This window comes from Kogia breviceps, chromosome 13, assembly GCF_026419965.1.
Source record: "Kogia breviceps isolate mKogBre1 chromosome 13, mKogBre1 haplotype 1, whole genome shotgun sequence".
Taxonomy (NCBI): domain Eukaryota; kingdom Metazoa; phylum Chordata; class Mammalia; order Artiodactyla; family Physeteridae; genus Kogia; species Kogia breviceps.
In genome coordinates, this window is record NC_081322.1 from 4,201,395 (window position 1) to 4,221,136 (window position 19,742).

Consider the following 19,742-nt stretch of genomic DNA (forward strand, 5'->3'; position numbering starts at 1 on the left):
AATGTTCTAGAGTTCATTTCGGGACCTGTAACAAGCCAAGCGTCCAGCATGTAGTAAGGGCTCACTACGTATTGTTTCAAATGAATTGGATTAAACTGAGACACTATTACCATTTGTCTGAGGGACGCCGAAGGCAGAACTTTGGTACAGTGTTGGAATAGGGGCTGAGGATAAATGCAAAAGACATGAAAGTGAAAGGTCTTAACAGCTTATTGAATGTCGCAAGCAAGCACTCTGTCACTCTTACCCTCTTGCACTTCTCTAATACAATATGTATTCCCTTACTAGAATGAAGCTCTTATATGGGCAGGAACTTTGTTGAGGTCATCACTATATCTACAGCACTTAGAAGAGTTCAAGAGATATCGTAGGCGCTCAGTGATATTTGATGAGTGAATGAATGAACGAATAAGGATGCAAAGGTGACAGTCAATTGTCTAGCTAAAAGGAGAGCTGCAGCATTAACAGATTAAGAAACAGGGGAGAAGGAGTATGTTTGGAGAAAAGGCGATGATTCCAGTTTAGTTAGAATGCAGAGCTGGACATCCAAACAAAAGACACTGAGGAAGCGCTGAAAACTGACATCGGAATTTGAGAAACAACTTGGACTCAGATGAGTAGAACTGGAGCTTAGGACATAGATGTGATTGTCGAAGCCATAAGATTAGATGGTGTTGTGAAGGGAAGACCTGCTCTGGCTTTTTCACTGGGAAGCGCCCCTGCTCAGGGGCAGGGCTAAGAACCCAAGCATGAGTGAGAACTGGTCATAGAAGTAACAGGAAACCAAGAATATTCTATGTTCTTTTCTTGACTAACCTCTCTACTATATTTGACATGATTGAATTTCTCTTCCCACTTGGTTTCACCATGTTCTACTGGTCCTACCTTCCTATCCCCTTTTATATGCTGTATATTTTTATTTCCTCAATATCTTTTGAATTTGTTCTACCTCCTTGACACCCCCCCTACCATAGTTGTAGTTCAGAAACATCATCATCTTTATCCAAATTCTTTAGCATCCTCCTTACTCGTCCTCCAGCTTCTGGGACTGCCTATTTTGTCCTCCGCTGGAATGGTCTTTGTAAAATATGAATTGGATCAGGCCATTAAATGGCTCAGAATTCTTCAGCAGCTGCCCACGATCTATGTCACATTGTCCAAACCCCTTGACCGACCTGGCTTCTACCTTCTTGAGCGACTTCCTCTCCCTCCCGCCCCACGGTCTCTGCCATCCTCCACACCACACCAAGCCACTCGTAGTTTCCTGACTGCACCACGCTTCTCCCTGTGCCTTTGACATTTTCCAGTCAACAGACTCCTCGCTTTTTAAAAACAGTCCAAGAATTGCCTTTGTAGAAGCTTCTCCCATTCCTAGTAGAGTTAGATGCTTCCTCCACTCTGGCTCTCACCTGTTGTTTCATTGGCTGTCCTTCCACTGCCTTTATGGCCTCTTTGAGGACAAGGACCAGATTCTTTTAATGTGTGCGTTCTCAGCATCTACCCCAGGGTCTGGCATGTGGCAGGTGAACAATTAAATATCGATCAAATAAATGGATAGAGAGGAGGAGAGAGTTTCAAGGAGGAGGTTGTGGTGATCAGAGAAGTTGGAACTGGCCTGACGTTTGGATTCGTTTACAGAGAAATGATTCTGAGAGAGCAGATTCAGCGGAGAGGTTGAGACAGAAGCAAGATTATTGACCTGGGGCAATGAATACAGACCGTGCTTTCAGTAACTGTGATACAGGGAAGCTCAGGTAGCTTGGTGGAGTAGCAGGTTTGGGGAAGCTTTGATTTTTTAACTTAATTTAATTTTAATTTTTGTTTGGTTCTGGATGAAGAAGGATCGGCATAAGCGAGTGACCCAAGGAAAAGGGAGCCGATGCCAATTCAAGAGGAAGGATAAATGAACAGGGGAACGTTCCGTAGGAAGAGGAAGAAGAGATGGACTCAAAGACACATGGTGGAGTGACCTTTGTGATGAGCTTATCCAATATCTAGAACCCCTGTGGTACCTTCCTTGAACTTCAAGTACAGCAAGTCCCCTACCTACGAACGAGTTCCATTCCAGGAGTGCGTTTGTAAGTCCAATTTATTCTTAAGTCCAACAAAGTCAGCCTAGGTACCCAACTAACACAATCGACTATATAGTACTGTACTGTAATAGGTGTATAATACTTTGCACACAAATAATGCATAAAAAACAAACGCAAAAATAAAGAAACATTTTTAATCTTACGGTACAGTGCCTTGAAAAGTACAGTAGTACAGCACAACAGCTGACATCCGGGGGCTGGCATCCAGTGAACAGACAAGAAGAGTTACTGACCGGACGAGGGGGAGGAGGTGGGAGATGGTAGAGCTGAAGGATCGTCAGCAACAGGAGAGGGAGGGCGGGCTACAATTTCACTCATGCCTGACGCTGACGGCACAGGTTCTGGTTCCTTGCTGGATTCAATTCTATCTACACTCTTGAAAAAATGATCCAGTGATGTCTGGGTAGTAGCTCTTTTTTTCTCGTCATAGATGACATGGTGGCACTGGATTGCAGTGATTCTGAAGGGCTGCTGCAACCTTCGTGTACCGTTCCACATTCGGGTCCTGTGCCTCAAAAGCTAACAGTGCCGCCTCAAATACAGAAAAACCCCTTGCCATTTCCTGCAACGTGAATCTCTTCAGTTCTCCAGTTGCTTCTTCTTCCTCTCGTCTCTCTTCGTCCTTTCTCCGGGCCTCCAATTCCATCAGGTCTTCATTAATAAGCTCCTCGTGTTGCACAGCAAGGAGTTCAATGAAGTCATCCTCTTGCAGATCGATACAAAAGCACAACCACTTGTAGAGGATGCACGCACATGACAATATATGCCAGACGTGTGAACTAGCTTACGTGATTGGACGCGCGAACGCACGTTCACATCTTTGAAAGTTCACAGTTTGAAGGTTTGTAGGTCACGGACTTACTGTACCTCTTTCCAAGTCCAATGCTTCCAGCTGAGTGACTCCACAGAGCACTATTCCCATTGCATTTTATGTGGATAGCATAGAGCACAGTTCCAGAAGAGAAATGCATAGGGATCAGGCCTCCTGAAACTGTATAATTGGACAATGCTGCCTGGGTACCCCCAAACCCTATATGCAATGGGGAAATTTGACTCCACCCTGTTTCTAGAAATAGAGTATGCGGTTCAAGCCTAAAATAGCATGAACTTATCACCCGACTGATTTCGGGAAGGCATTTCATCTCATTTAGACCAGTGAGATATGAGAGGAGTCTTCTTTAGACTTTTGAAAAAGAAGCTGCTTTGCTCTTCCGAGTGAAGTTCTGGAAGCAACTCTCTTTCTCTGCTGAATGCACAAAATGAAGCATGAGGTGCTGGAACTTCTGCAGCCATCTCATGACCCCCAGCGGCCCTCACCTTAACCTGAAGTTGCTGTCAGGATTCTGTCCTCTCTCTGGACCTCCACTTACATAAACCTGTAATTCCTCTGTATTGTTTCAAGCCAGTAATCAATACAAATGGAACTGTGATAACCTCAGAAAAAGAATATGTATCCTACTACTTCCTCTCAGACCAGATAGGGTGAAGGTGCAGAGAAATGTGAAGTTTTTTTTGTTTTTTTTTGCTAACATCTTTGCGTGTGTTTTCTCTGTGCCAGACAATCTATTTAACAGTTTACACTCTTTCTTTGACATAGCCTCACCGTGGTCCTGTGAGAATTATCATCCCCATTTTATATAAGTAAACTGAGTCTGTAAGAAATTTAGTGGTGGGCTGGGTCCCTCGGCAGAAAAGAGCAGAATTCACAGCTGAGGGGAGTGCAGTCCAGGCCTGAGAGGCTGCCGTAGCTGCCCTAGCCATCAGGCTAGATCTCTGAGATTTTCTCAGGAAACAGGGAGCATACAGGGGTGGAAAGCAGTGCCTGAGGGGCGTGGAAAAAGAAGGGAGCCTATTTGAGATATGTGAAAGAACTGCCGAGCAAGAGAGAGGCTCTGGATATGCGTGTATAACTGAGCCACTTTGCTGTACAGCAGAAATTAACACAACATTGTAAGTCAACTCTACTTCAATAAAATAATATTTTTTTAAAAAAAGAGAGAAGCTCTGGAAATATCCAATCTGTGTTCCACAGATAACCTTGAACAGCATAATGAGGCAAAACTGGAATTGCCCCTTGACCGTGCATCAAACTTATCTTCATATCAAAAGTATTGAACGGAGAAGACGTGAAGGTCACCGGGTCACATTCAACTCCCTCACCTTGGACGTGTGGAACAAGAGCTCCAAGAGGACGCTGTAGAATCAGGGTAAAGACAAAAGCCTGTGAAACTCACAGCTGACTAATTCTCCCAGGAACTTGGTTCCCCCATCCAAGAATTTTCTGGAGACCACATTGCAAATAAATGGGCCAGACATGGGTGGCATTTACAGGGGAAAGTAGGCAGGGGTCCAACCCATTACTCTGTTTATAGGGTCTTAGCTTGTCAGTGGCATGGAAGCGCTGATTGATACCAGGGACTCCGTTCTTTTACTACATTTCCTTTCTTTGGGGAAAATACCCTCTCTTTAGTTTTGTCTCCGCTTTTTGCTGTCATATTCTTTTTACTGTGCCTGGTGGTGGGGAAAGCACAAGACATGTTTACTCCGCCCGGTGGTAGGAAATTCAGGGCTGCGACGTCCAATGAAATACTGTACCATCAAGTCCTGTGTGAAAAGCCGATTTGGGACTTCAGAGACTTCTAGTCTTTGCCCTTAAAAATGATTTTCAGAGATGACTAAAGATAGAGATGCTCTACTTATCTACATAGGAAGTACAAAAAACGGAAAAAGAGGTAACACGTTGCTGGACAGAATCAAGATTTGAAATGAGTTTGACAGACTTGGATATAGAATAAAACAATTAAGATATGGCTTAGTAAGGATTAATAGAAAGGCTGGAAGCTCAATTGCAGCTTGTTATAGCTGTATAGATCCTGCTTTGGAGTCAAAGAATTAATAGAATGAATTCAAATTGGGGGACATGGCCCTTAACAGTCGCTCATAGAGAAAGTCTATGGAAAAGTTTTCGTTGACTTCAAGTTGATATAAACCGTGGCCTTTGCTGGTTAGAGATCAAAGGAGCAAACAAGGTCCGCTGGATTTGGGCTGGCTTGAGGGCACTTGAGCGGAGTCTGTTCTGGATGACCCATCTTAAGAGGGATGCGAATAATTCCATGACCTCCAGAAGAATGAGTCAGGGCCCTCGGAGGAGTCGGGAAATCACAAAGAATGATTGAATAACTTAGGGATGTTACACTGAAGAAGATTTAGGAAGGAGGAGCGGTCCTTAGATAGCTGAAGAGCAGTGATGTATAAGGAATTGGATTTATTCCACACGTCTCCCGAGGGCAGAGAGGGCACCAGCTAGTGGAACCTACAGGGAGGCAGGTCGGAATTCCATTTAAGAGAGAACTCCCGAATATTTGGATCAGTCTGTAAATGGAATGAGTTATCTGGTGAATTAATGAGTAACTGAATTAAATGATCTCCAAGTCCCTTCAGCTCTAAGATTTAGGGATTTATGGTCGTTCAAGTCATGTCAAGTTCATGTAGAGAGACCACTCCTAACGTGGTGTAGATAGACTTTCAGGGTTTTCCATGCATATTTACACATATTATTGATTCATATTCTGCATGTTTTTCCTTAATAAAATAAGGACCCTTCTGTGTATACTGATTACGATCTGATTTTTTCCCTTAACATGTAGTAAACATGTGTTATTACATGGTGTGGATGCTACCTAACCATGCAACTAGCCCCCTATTTTGGGACACTTACATTGTATCCAATGTTTAAATGATTACAAATAATCATGTAATAAACCTTTATACTACCTTCTCTTCAGCAAAAAGGGACTCACCTTTAAGGAGAAAAGGTTTCATGACTATATCAAACAAACCAAAAACCAAACCAAATAAAAGAGCTAACTCTTGAGATTTTGAAAGCATCTAATTTTCCTTATAATTTTACTTAGCCTGGAAACATTTTGAGGCAGGAATTCTGGCTCTTAAATGTTCTCTGCAGGAGGGAACACACCAATCATTTTGTAAGGTTTTATTTTTTTCCATTTATAAAATTGTTCCCTTCATGTTAAAATTGCCTCAGCGTTCAAGTACACAATATAAAACATTTAATTAAAATATATAAAGCAGAACACTAGAATGGTAGCATAATCAATGTTAATGACAATATGAAAATATAATAGTGACTTTTGAAAACGTCGGAGAAAACCCTAGGCGAGTTTTAAAATATAGGATATGAAGTATTTCAAATTACAGTTCCACATAATAAGTTAAGAGTACCACACGTGACCGCATTAGATACAAATTGCATTATTTTAAAATAACGCTGTTTACTTTCTCTATTTATTTCATGTCACAATTCTGAGATAAGTGCACCCTAAGCAAAACACTTAAATCAAGAGGGTTTTTTTGCCCCAAGATCAAAAAGCAGGTGTGGAGAGGTCTGAGGACATTTGAAAGAGTTTCCCTTGGCAAATAATGATAGTTTTTGTCAAATCAAGTCCTCTTATTTTTGTGCTCAGCGATTTGGTTAGACAAGTGCTTGTGGAAAACATTTCATTTGCAAATAAAGCCCTTTAGCATTTATAATGCAGCCCTAAGCCCAAAGCTGAGACAAACCTGCTTTTTCCAAATAATTAAAAAAAAATGTTTAAGGCAGGCAACTCTCATAGAAATCTCTACAGATGATTAAGCAAGCCTAAAGATGAGCTATGATTCAAGAAGGCAACATCTCCAGGAAGAAAAAACTCCCCATTATCTGAGAAGGCTTTCTCTGGGCTAAGCATTCAATGAAGGAAACAAGTTGACCAAGAAAGAAATCGTAAAAGCCACCTGGGAGACCTCTAAAGGGAACTGTCCTAAGGCTTTGAGGCAGCCTGATCTAAATCACATAGTCACTTTCTTTGGGGTAATTTTTTTTTTTTTTAAAGAACTCTCATTGTTTGAGAATATATGGCCCCAGAATAAGTCTTCTGGGGCCATATATTCTCCATCCCTAGCAGAGAGGTGCGATCTCTACGTTACCATGGAAATCAGACTTTTAGTCCTTGACCTCGGAGGTGATTTCTATTTGTTGTAATTTCCCAAGTTAGTAGAAGTCATCCTTGCAGATAACATTCTCCAGGGACCTGGCACCACGAGATCTGCCCAGTGCCCTCCATGGAGTTTGTTAAACTGAGGATGAAGACACGCCGCTGACTCTGCACTCATTTCTTGCAGCCCGGTCCCTATGACTGCAGGCTGACTTGACAGCAGCTGAGAAGAGGTCGTTCGGGACATTGATCGTTTTGAACGTTATTAAAAGATTTAGGGAAAGGAAGAAGGAAGGGACAGAAATGTGAGGGAGAAGAAAAAAGGAGCAAAAGTGTGTTACCTCAGTGTGTAGTAAAGAATTAACCGCACCCGAAAGGGAGGTCTGGCTTTTTCCCTTGGTCCCCTGGAAGGTGACCTCTGAACCCTTGGAATATCATGTCTGATCAGAGTGTCTGAGGGCCACGGGCCACACCAGTACTCCAACAATGTGATTAAGGGTGGAGGCTCTGGGTCACGTGGCACCAGCTAGACCTCCAGAGGGGCTGGATGCAGAGGTCAGCAATGTGGGTGACCAGTCAGGTCTATGTAACTGAGCTCCCATTAAAAACTCTGGACACCAAGGCTTAGGTGAGCTTTGCTGATTGGCAATAATTTGTGCTCATTGTATCACATTGTTCCTGGACATGTGAATGCTTTCCACACTCCAGTTGGAAGTTCTTGAGTTTAGAACTCTCCTGGACTCTTCCCCTGTGCATCTCTTCCCCTGGCTCACTTTCATCTGTATTCTTTTACTGTACTACGTCATAAGCATGGTTTAACCTGTATAGCAACTTTCAGTAAGTGTCGTGAGTCTTGCTCACAAAATATTGAAACTGAAGTTGGCCTTGGGGCCCCCTGAACTTGAACTCGTTGTCTGCATGCGGGTGGCCTTGTGGACTCTTCCCTAGCTCTGCACTCAGCAGCCACTCAGTTGCTCCAACTGTTCCTCACAATGACCCGTCTATGAGTTGTCATCTTCTCCTCTGCCACATCCCCTCTTTGGCCCCCACCTCGCTGCTCTATAACCCAGCATGTCCACTGCTATATAAGATCGCCCACCAAAATATTTCTCCTTAACCTTCCACCATTCCCCCTCCAGGAGGAATCATCTGTCCCAGCCTGGCTGCTCCCCCCTCTGCTTTCCCTCCTACCTGAATATACTGTCTTTACTCAGGCTGCTTCCCTTGCCCTGAGTGTCCCTTTCCCCTCATCTCATCCAAATCCTACTTGTATGAACATTTAAAAAGAGAGGAGGAAAAACTGCAATGTCTTGGAAAACTCATTTGAAATCAAGGTTAATCATAAACTGGTAGGATCCAAGGAGAGATAATATTCTATAGCAGAAGGTAATGGAATATAAACAATACTGGGTATTGCCAGAAACCCAGCTACAAAAGTCTTCTGTCTATTTCTCAGAGTGAGCATAATTTGCTGATATTTCATTCTACCGAGGATCCTCATTTTCCCAATGACGAGTGTTGTGATCAGTCCCCTCTGCTCACACCAGTGTTCTCCTCACACCTGGACAACTGGATGGTCATAGTAGAACGTTTGGGACTTCACCTGCTCCAGGTTAATGATATTTCTAGATTTGAGGTCTCTTTGATTGAAACATTATTTGTGTCGCTCCCAATTTTCTGAATGTATTCCTTTCTTTGCTTTGTATAGATAAAAGGAATAAAATAAAAATACAGAGTAACACAGTTGTAACCCAATAACACCAAGACATAGAGACACACAAACTACTTAGAACCATCACAGCTTTTGAGTTTCTGACAAGACCATCAGGATATTCCTTTGATCACCTACATAACACACACAGCCATATCTCTAGGGGCTCAGGTGGGACTGGGTGACAACAGAGATTGGTCATTTATAGTCCAGAGGATACACCCTCGCTCAAAGCTGCACACTGCTGCAAACTATCCAATGATGGTTTTATTGTATGATTTATATTATAAATACAAGAGTAGAGTTACTAAATGGATAATCATTCAAAGGTCCTTTTGAAACAATTCCATGTCAGGATTGCTTTCAGTTATGTAATAAATGATCTTGTACCATTTCTGTACTTGTTTGTTCATGAACAAAGCATCTTTATCATATTCTTAAAAAATCCTTTTCACTTCTGTGGGGAACTAAAGTCCTTAAAATGTCCTGTCCTGACTTTGGTGGGATGTTCACAGATTTTTCTTGTTGCCCTTTCATCTCAATATAGACAGAGGGGTGAGACACCTAAAAAGAGCAAGTTACTTGGCCTTGGACCTACTGGGACTTCTGATGGATAGCCCTGCCCTTGTGTTTACGAAAACACCAGTTCTTCAGCTCTGTGGAGGAAGCTTTAACACAGCGTACAGTTTTCCCACCTCTTTTCATTTCAGAGCTGCTCCAAACTTCACGTGTCCTTAGGCAACTGTCAGGTTTCTCAGATAATGTATGAACAGCTGTCAGGTTTTTGCTAAGCTCACCACTGCCTCAAACACAGTTCAACCCGTCCTCTCTCTCAAGGGGGCTCTTTCTAGCATATTTCCTTCTTCCTCCATCATCATCAGCTGGCCTCTTCATTCCCCTGACTAGCCTCTTCCACACCCAGAATAACGCTTTTCCTTGCCTCACCTCCCCAACCTTGCAGTCCTTCCAAGCAAGCCCCAATAACCTCCTCCATCAGGAAGGCCCCTCTGCGAAAACGCCTTCTAATTTTAGTTTCTCACCTCTCTGACCTCCAAAGGAACTCATAGTCATACACTCATGAAATGTTTAGCTGTAAGGAACTTGGGAGGCTTTTCAATTCAGCCTCCCTCCAAATGCAGGAAATCATCCTGGCCTGTGTCTGAATTGGGAGGAAAGCACACTGCTCTTGCAGCCACTCAGTGTGCCTTTGGGCAGCTGTCTTGTTAGGAGTTCTCCCTTACACCGAGCAATGGTCTGCTACCTGCAGCCTCGGTTTGTCCTCTATAGCAAAATCAAATACAATGAAGTCACAATTCACGGAGGATTTTCATTTTAAAGGAGCAGATGATACTATATATGAAATAGATAACTAATAAGGACCTACTGTATAGCACAGGGAACTCTACTCAATACTCTGTAATGGCTTATACAGAAAAGAATCTAAAGAAGAGTGGGTGTATGCATATGTATAACTGATTCACTTTGCTGTACACCTGAAACTAACACAACATTGTAAATCAACTATACTCCAATAAAAATTAAAAAAATAAAGTAAGCAGACAAGGTCAATATTACCCTTGAAAATTCCAGTCATCACCCAGAAATTATAGTAGATATGGTTTTGTGTACATAGTACCATCTTTGAGAAAATCCATCATGGCCAGTTTTTCCCTCCATTTTGGGAACAGATTTCTATTTCTTTGGCTGAACAGTGGTGGTAGTTGTTGACAAGCAATTAAAGGCCATTTATATATAAAACACCTGTTTTTTAATACTACCATCATGTTAATATAGAGAGAGTCTCACAAGATATCTGAGACTAGTCGAGATGATGTTGGTATACATTCCCTGCAGGACACACCTCTTCCCTGTCATGTATGAGGGGCTTCACATATTTATTGGCAACTCTCCCCAATTATCTGTGTTGCTTTTGTCACTTTGATGATCCCCGCTGCCTCCTGATGCTCCTCAGTGCTTTTGTTCTTTTAGCAGACAACTCTGATGTTGATGTTGTGAACTTTCTGGGTTTTCTGAGAAAGAACATAGCTCCAGGTTTAGAAATTTTGAGTTCGGGTGAGAGTGGGGCAGCCAAGCAGAGACTGTCCAGGAGGCAGACAGACAGGTAAAGTATTAGAGCCAAAATTCAGGCAAGAGATCAGAAATGAAAACCTGCAAATTTGGGACCACTCTCAGGACGGTGACCGTCTTGGCTTCCCAATTAGATTATATACTTTCTGGGGGCAGGACTGCTCCATATATTTCTCTAAAGCCTCACATCATGATTGCAGCTCAGCAAGAACTTAACAAGTATCTGCTCAGTTACAAGTCAATCCAAGTTCTAGGGAGCCCAGAATACAAAAGCAAGTAATTTAGAAAAGAAAAAAGGGGGGGGTATTGTTGAGCATGTTACATTTTTATGAACAATAGAATCTCTTTCCTTTCCAACCCACCTCTAGACAGGCCCGCAGGTCTGCACACACACACACTGCCCACACAGCCCTTGAAAGCTGGTCTGTGCAGAATCCTTTGGGTGTGGGAAGGGGGAAGGGTAAGTGGGGATCCCTGCTTCACCTCTACCAAAGCAGCCCTGTGTTTAACCTACTGTTCACACCGAGCCTCCTGGCAAGAATTCCTTTAACAAAAGCACTTGCAAGAGGCAGTATCTGGAAGAAGAAGAAGGAGGAGGAGGAGAAGACAAGCAAAAACTATGAGAATTCAGCACCACCAGACCAGCTTTGCAACAAATGCTAAAGGAACTTCTCTAGGCAGCAAAAAAAGGCCACAATAGAAACAAGAAAATTATTAATGGAAAAGTTGACCAGTAAAGGGAAACATACAGTAAAGGTAGAAAATCATCCACACAAAAATATGATATCAAAACCAGCAATCATAAGAAGAGGAGAGTACAAATGCAGGATATTGAAAATGCCTTTGAAATTAAAAGACCAGCAACTTAAAACAATCTTGTTTATATACAGACTGCTATATCAAAACTTCATGGTGGGCTTCCCTGGTGGCGCAGTTGTTGAGAGTCCTCCTGCCGATGCAGGGGACACGGGTTCATGCCCCAGTCCGGGAAGATCCCACATGCCACGGTGCGGCTAGGCCTGTGAGCCATGGCCACTGAGCCTGCACGTCCAGAGCCTGCGCTCCGCAATGGAAGAGGCCACAACAGTGAGAGGCCTGCGTACCACAAAAAAAAAAAAAAAAAAAAAGAAAAGAAAAAAAAGAAAAATGGATCTGGAGGAATCAGCCTAACTGATTTCAGACTATACTACAAAGCTACAGTAATCAAAACATTATGGTACTGACACAAAAACAGAAATACAGATAAATGGAAAAGGATAGAAAGCCCAGATATAAACCCATGCACCTATAGTCAATTAATCTATGACAAAGGAGGCAAGAATATACAATGCAGAAAAGACAGTCTCTTCAATAAACAGGGCTGGGAAAACTGGAAAACTACGTGTAAAAGAATGAAATTAGAACATTCTCCAACACCATACAAAAAAATAAACTCGAAATGAATTAAAGACCTAAATGTAAGACCAAATACTATAAAATTCTTAGAGGAAAATATAGGCAGAACACTCTTCGACATAAATCGCATAATATTTTCAATCCATCTCCTAGAAAAAAATAAACAAATGGGACCTAATTAAACTCAAAAGCTTTTGCACAGCAAAGGAAACCTTAAATGAAACAAAAAGACAACCCACAGAATGGAAGAAAATATTTGCAAACAATGAGACCAACAAGGGATTAATCTCCAGAATTTACAAACAGCTCATGCAGCTCAATATAAAAAAAACCAAACAACCCAATCAAAAAATGAGCAGAAGACCTAGAGGAGTAGAGTCAAGATGGCATACTAGGAGGATGTGAATTCGTGTCTCCTCACAACCACCTACCAGGCCCCAGAGGGGGACCACGGACAACTAAGGGGATGGGAGAAAACCCCAGCAAACGGGTAGGATGTGGGGTGTGGGGGGAGTGAAGGGGGAGGAGAAGTGGAGGTGGGATAGGACCGGCACCCCTGAGGGGCAGCTGGGGGAGGGGAAATGGGGAAACCGGGGAACCATTGGGAGGGCAGATGATCAAAAGGGAGAGTGGCCAGGTTTCTCCTGCCCACTTAGGTCTCCAGGAACCTGCTGAGATCCCGGGCCTGATCCTCTGCCCACCTAGGCCCCCTCCAGCCACGCGGGTCCTGAGGGAGTAGGAGGGACGGAAGGGGGAGCAAAAGTAAAGGCTGGACCTACAGGACTAGTACCCCTGAGGGGCAGCTGGGGGAGGAGAGGAGTTCCTACACCCAGCGGGACCTGCCCATGGTTAGGGATCCAGCAGTGATGGGGGAGACTGTGGGGGAGATGAGAGAGGGGCACAGAGGAATGGAAGGGAATGTGGCCAGTGCTTTCCCTATCCACTTAGGCACCAAGGAGCCTGTTGGGCTCCCGTGCCTAATCCTCTGCCCCCCGAGCCTCCTTCCTGCAGCACAGAACTCAAGCCCCGCCCCTATAGCCCCACCCACACCTCTACACTGGGAGACCCCTTCCAACGAGCTAGGCCTAAACGCCACCCACACACCCTCACTCAGGGCCTTATCTCCAAACTCCTGAACTCCACACTCCAGAGGCCCTCCTTTCGACATGTTGCCTTTCCCCTTCCACACAGGTCCTAAGCAGAGGCCCTGCCCCACGCTTGAACGTCACCCCACCAACGCCTCACCCCAAACTCAAACATCAGCCCCCCACCCGCCTAGGTCCCATCCCAACCTAAACTCTGCCCCTGCCTAAGTTCCACCCCCACCTAAACTCCATCCCCATAGCCAAGGCTTTTTTTTCTTTTCTCCATTTTTAGATTGGGATTCTGTTTTGCCTTGTTGATTCACTGTTGTTGATTCTTCTATATTTTAATTTTTTTTCTAACACATCTTTTATTTTTCTAATTTTATTTTATTCTTTATACTTTGTTATTGTTCTCTCCTTTTGGCTTGTACCCCCCCCCCTTTTCTTTTTTTTCCCTTTTTTTCTGTTGTGGTTTTATTTTACCTTGTTGCAGTTGTCTCAATTACAGTTTTATTTTTCCTAATATAATTTTTATCTTTCTAATTCTATTTTGTTTTTTATTCTTCGATATTGTACCGATCCTTTCTTTCTTTCTTTCTTCCTTTTTTTTTTTCTTTAACCATGCCACAAAGCTTGCGGGATCTTGGTTCCCAGGCCAGAGGTCAGGCCGAGCTCCTGTGGTGGGAGCTCCAGGTCCAAACCGCTGGACTAACAGAGAACCTCAGACCCCAGGGAATATCAACTGGAGTGAGGCCTCCCAGAGGTCTTCATTTCAGCACCACGACCCAGCTCTATCCAACTGCCTGCAAATTCCAGTACTGGAAGTCTCAGGCCAAACAACCAGTGAGACAAGAATAAAGCACCACACAACAATAAAAAAAGTGAAATGACAAAAAAATATGTTACAGATGAAGGAGCAAGGTAAAAACCAACAAGAGCAAATAAATGAAGATGAAATAGGCAACCTACCTGAAAAAGAATTCAGAGTAATGATAGTAAAGATTACCCAAAATCTAAGAAAAAGAATGGAGAAAATACAAGAAACATTTAACAAGGGTCTAGAAGAACTAAAGAGCAAACAAACAGTGATGAACAGCACGATTACTGAAATTAAAAATATTCTAGAAGGAATCAATAACAGAATAACTGAGACAGAAGAACGGATAAGTGAGCTGGAAGATAAAGTAGTGGAAATAACTGCCAGAGAGGAGAATAAAGCAAAAAGAATTCAGGACAGTCTCAGAGACCTCTGGGACAACATTAAATGCACCAACATTCAAATTAGAGTGGTCCCAGAAGAAGAAGAGAAAAAGAAAGGGTCTGAGAAAATATTTGAAGAGATTATAGTCGAAAACTTCCCTAATATGGGAAAGGAAACAGTCAATCAAGTCCAGGAAGCACAGAGAGTAACATACAGGATAAACCCAAAGAGAAACATGCCAAGAAACATATTAATCAAATTATCAAAAAATAAATACAAAGAAAAAATAGTAAAAGCAGCAAGGGAAAAACAACAAAAAACACACAAGGGAATCCCCATAAGGTTAACAGCTGATGTTTCAGCAGAAACTCTTCAAGCCAGCAGGGAGTGGCAGGACATATTTAAAGTGATGAAGGGAAAAACCTACAACCAAGATTATTCTACTCAGCAAGGATCTCATTCTGATTCGATGGAGAAATTAAAACCTTTACAGATAAGCAAAAGTTAAGAGAATTCAGCACCACCAAACCAGCTCTACAACAAATGCTAAGGGAACTTCTCTAGGCAGGACACACAAGAGAAGGAAAAGACCTACAAAAACAAACCCAAAACAATTAAGAAAATGGTAAAAGGAACATACATATTGATAATTACCTTAAGTGTAAATGGATTAAATACCCCAACCAAAAGACACAGACTGGCTGAATAATACAAAAACAAGACCCTTATATATGCTGTCTACAAGAGACCCAATTCAGACCTAGGGACACGTACAGACTGAAAGTGAGGGGATGGAGAAAGATATTCCATGAAAAAAGGAAATCAAAAGAAAGCTGGAGTAGCGATTCTCATATCAGACAGAATTGACTTTAAAATAAAGACTATTACAAGAGACAAAGCAGAGCACTACATAATGATCAAGGGATCAATCCAAGAAGAAGATATAACAATTGTAAATATTTATACACCCAACATAGGAGCACCTCAATACATAAGGCAAATACTAACAGCCAAAAAAGGGGAAATCGACAGTAACACAATCATAGTAGGGGACTTTAACACCCCACTTTCACCAATGGACAGATCATCCAAAATGAAAAAAAAAAAGGAAACACAAGCTTTAAGTGACACATTAAACAAGATGGATTTAATTGATATTTATAGGCTATTCCATACAAAAACAACAGAAAACACTTTCTTCTCAAGTGCTCATTGAACATTCTTCAGGATAGGCCATATCTTGGGGCACATATCAAGCCTTGGTAAATTTAAGAAAATTGAAATTGTATCAAGTATCATTTCTGACCAAAAGCTATGAGACTACATATCAATTACAGGAAAAAAAAAAACTGTAAAAAATACAAACACATGGAGGTTAAACAATACGCTACCAAATAAGCAAGAGATCATTGAAGAAATCAAAGAGGAAATCGAAAAATACCTAGAAACAAATGACAATGAAAACATGACGGCCCCAAACCTATGGGATGCAGCAAAAGCAGTTCTCAGAGGGAAGTTTATAGCAATAAAATCCTACCTCAAGAAACAAGAAAAATCTCAAATAAACAACCTAACCTTACACCTAAAGCAATTAGAGAAAGAAGAATTAAAAAAAAACCCAAGGTTAGCAGAAGGAAAGAAATCATAAAGATCAGATCAGAAATGAATGAAAAAGAAATGAAGGAAATGATAGGAAAGATCAATAAAACTAAAAGCTGGCTCTTTGAGAAGATAAAAAAACCCTGATAAACCATTACCCAGACTCATCAAGAAAAAAAGGGAGAAGACTCAAATCAACAGAATTAGAAATGAAAAAGGAGAAGTAAGAACTGACACTGCAGAAATACAAAGGATCATGAGAGATTACTACAAGCAACTATATGCCAATAAAATGGACAACCTGGAAGAAATGGACAAATTCTTAGAAAAGCACTACCTTCCGAGACTGAACCAGGAACAGATAGAAAATGTAAACTGATCAATCACAGGCACTGAAATTGAAACTGTGATTAAAAATCTTCCAACAAACAAAAGCCCAGGACCTGATGGCTTCACAGGCAAATTCTATCAAACATTTAGAGAAGAGCTAACACTTATCCTTCTCAAACTCTTCCAAAATATGGCAGAGGGAGGAACACTCCCACACTCATTCGACGAGGCCACCGTCATCCTGATACCAAAACCATACAAAGATGTCACAAAAAAAGAAAACTGCAGACCAATATCTCTGATGAACATAGATGCAAAAATCGTCAACAAAATACTAGCAAACAGAATGCAACAGCACATTAAAAGGATCATACACCATGAACAAGTGGGGTATATCCTTGCAATAATCCTTGCATGAAGAATCCATGCAAGGATTCTTCAATATATGCAAATCAATCAACATGATTCACCATATTAACAAACTGAAGGATTAAAAACCATATGATAATCTCAATGGAGGCAGAAAAAGCTTCTGACAAAATTCAACATCCATTTATGATAAAAACTCTCCAGAAAGTAGGCAGAGAGGGAACCTACCTCAACATAATAAAGGCCGTATATGACAAACCCACAGCCAACATCATTGTCAATGGTGAAAAATTGAAACCACTTCCTCTAAATCAGGAACAAGACAAGGTTGCCCACTCTCACCATTCTTATTCAACATAGTTTTGGAAGTTTTAGCCACAGCAATCAGAGAAGAAGAAGAAATAAAAAGGAATCCAAATTGGAAAAGAAGAAGTAAAGCTGTCACTGTTTGCAGATGACATGATACTATAAGAGAATCCTAAAGATGCTACCAGAAAACTACTAGAGCTAATCAATGAATTTGGTAAAGTAGCAGGATACAAAATTAATGCATAGAAATCTCTTGCATTCCTATACACTAATGATGAAAAATCTGAAAGAGAAATTAAGGAAACACTCCCATTTACTATTGCAATAAAAAGAATAAAATACCTAGGAATAAACCTACATAAGGAGACAAAAGACCTGTATGCAGAAAACTGTAAGACACTGATGAAAGAAATTAAAGATGATACAAACAGATGGAGAGATATAGCATGTTCTTGGATTGGAAGAATCAACATTGTGAAAATGACTATACTACCCAAAGCAATCTACAGATTCAATGCAATCCCTATCAAACTACCACTGGCATTTTTCACAGAACTAGAACAAAAAATGTCACTATTTGTATAGAAACACAAAAACACTGAATAGCCAAAGTAAGCTTGAGAAAGAAAAAGGGAGTGGGAGGAATCAGGCTCCCTGACTTCAGACTCTACTACAAAGCTACAGTAATCAAGACAGTATCATACTGGCATGAAAACAGAAATATATATCAATGGAAGAGGATAGAAAGTCCAGAGATAAACCCACGCACATATGGTCAGCTCATCTTTGATAAAGAAGGCAAGAGAATACAATGGAGAAATGACAGCTTCCACAATAAGTGGTGCTGGGAAAACTGGACAGCTCCATGTAAAAGAATGAAATTAGAACACTTCCTAACACCATAAACAAAAATAAACTCAAAATTGATTAAAGACCTAAATGTAAGCCCACACACTATCAAACTCTTAGAGGAAAACATAGGCAGAACACTCTATGACATAAATCACAGCAAGATCCTTTTTGACCCACCTCCTAGAGAAATGGAAATAAAAACAAAAATGAACAAATGGGACCTAATGAAACTTAAAAGGTTTTGCACAGCAAAGGAAACAGTAAAAAAGACGAAAAGACAGCCCTCAGAATGGGAGAAAGTATTTGCAAATGAAGCAACTGACAAAGGATTAATCTCCAAAATATACAAGCAGCTCATGCAGCTCTATATCAAAAAAACAAACAACCCAATCCAAAAATGGGCAGAAGACCTAAACAGACATTTCTCCAAAGAAGATATACAGATTGCCAACAAACATATGAAAGGATGCTCAACAACACTAATCATTAGAGAAATGCAAATCAAAACTACAAAGAGATATCATCTCACACTGGTCAGAATGGCCATCATCAAAAATATCTACGAACAATAAATGCTGGAGAGGGTGTGGAGAAAAGGGAACCCTCTTGCACTGTTGGTGGGAATGTAAATTGATACAGCCACTATGGAGAACAGTATGGAGGTTCCTTAAAAACTAAAAATAAACTACCATATGACCCAGCAACCCCACTACTGGGCATATAACCTGAGAAAACCATAATTCAAAAAGAGTCATGTACCATAATGTTCATTGCAGCACTATTTACAATAGCCAGGACATGGAAGCAACCTAAGTGTCCATCAACAGATGAATGGATAAAGAAGATGTGGCACATATATACAATGTAATATTACTCAGCCATAAAAAGAAACGAAATTGAATTATTTGTAGTGAGGTGGATGGACTTAGAGTCTGTCATACAGAATGAAGTAAGTCAGGAAGAATGAAACAAATACCATATGCTAATACATATATATGGAATCTAAAAAAAAAATTGTTCTGATGAACCTAAGGGCAAGACAGTAATAAAGACACAGACATAGAGAATAGACTTGAGGATATGGGGAGGGGGGAGGGTAAACTGGGACGAAGTGAGAGAGTGGCATTGACATATATACATTATCAAATGTAAAATAGCTAGCTAGTGGGAAGCAGCCACATAGCACAGGGAGATCAAATCGGTGCTTTGCGACCACCTAGAGAGGTGGGATAGGGAGGATAGGAGGGAGATGCATGAGGGTGGGGATATGGGGATGTACACATACGTATAGCTGATTCACTTTGCTATACAGCAGAAACTAACACAACACTGTAAAGAAATTATACTCCAACAAAGATGTTTAAAAAAATAAATGAGCAGAAGACCTAAATAGACACTTTTCCAAAGAAGACATACAGATGGCCAAGAGGCACATGAAAAGATCCTCAACATCACTAATTATTAGAGAAATGCAAATCAGAACTACAATGAGATATCAATCACCTCACAGCAGTCAGAAAGGCCATCATCAAAGAAGTCTACACACAATACATGCTGGAGAGGGTGTGGAGAAAAGGGAACCCTCCTACACTGTTGGTATGAATGTAAATTGGTACAGCCACTATGGAAAACAGTATGGAGGTTCTTTAAAAAACTAAAAATAAAGCTACTATATGATCCTGCAATCCCACTCCTGGGCATATATCTGGAGAAAAC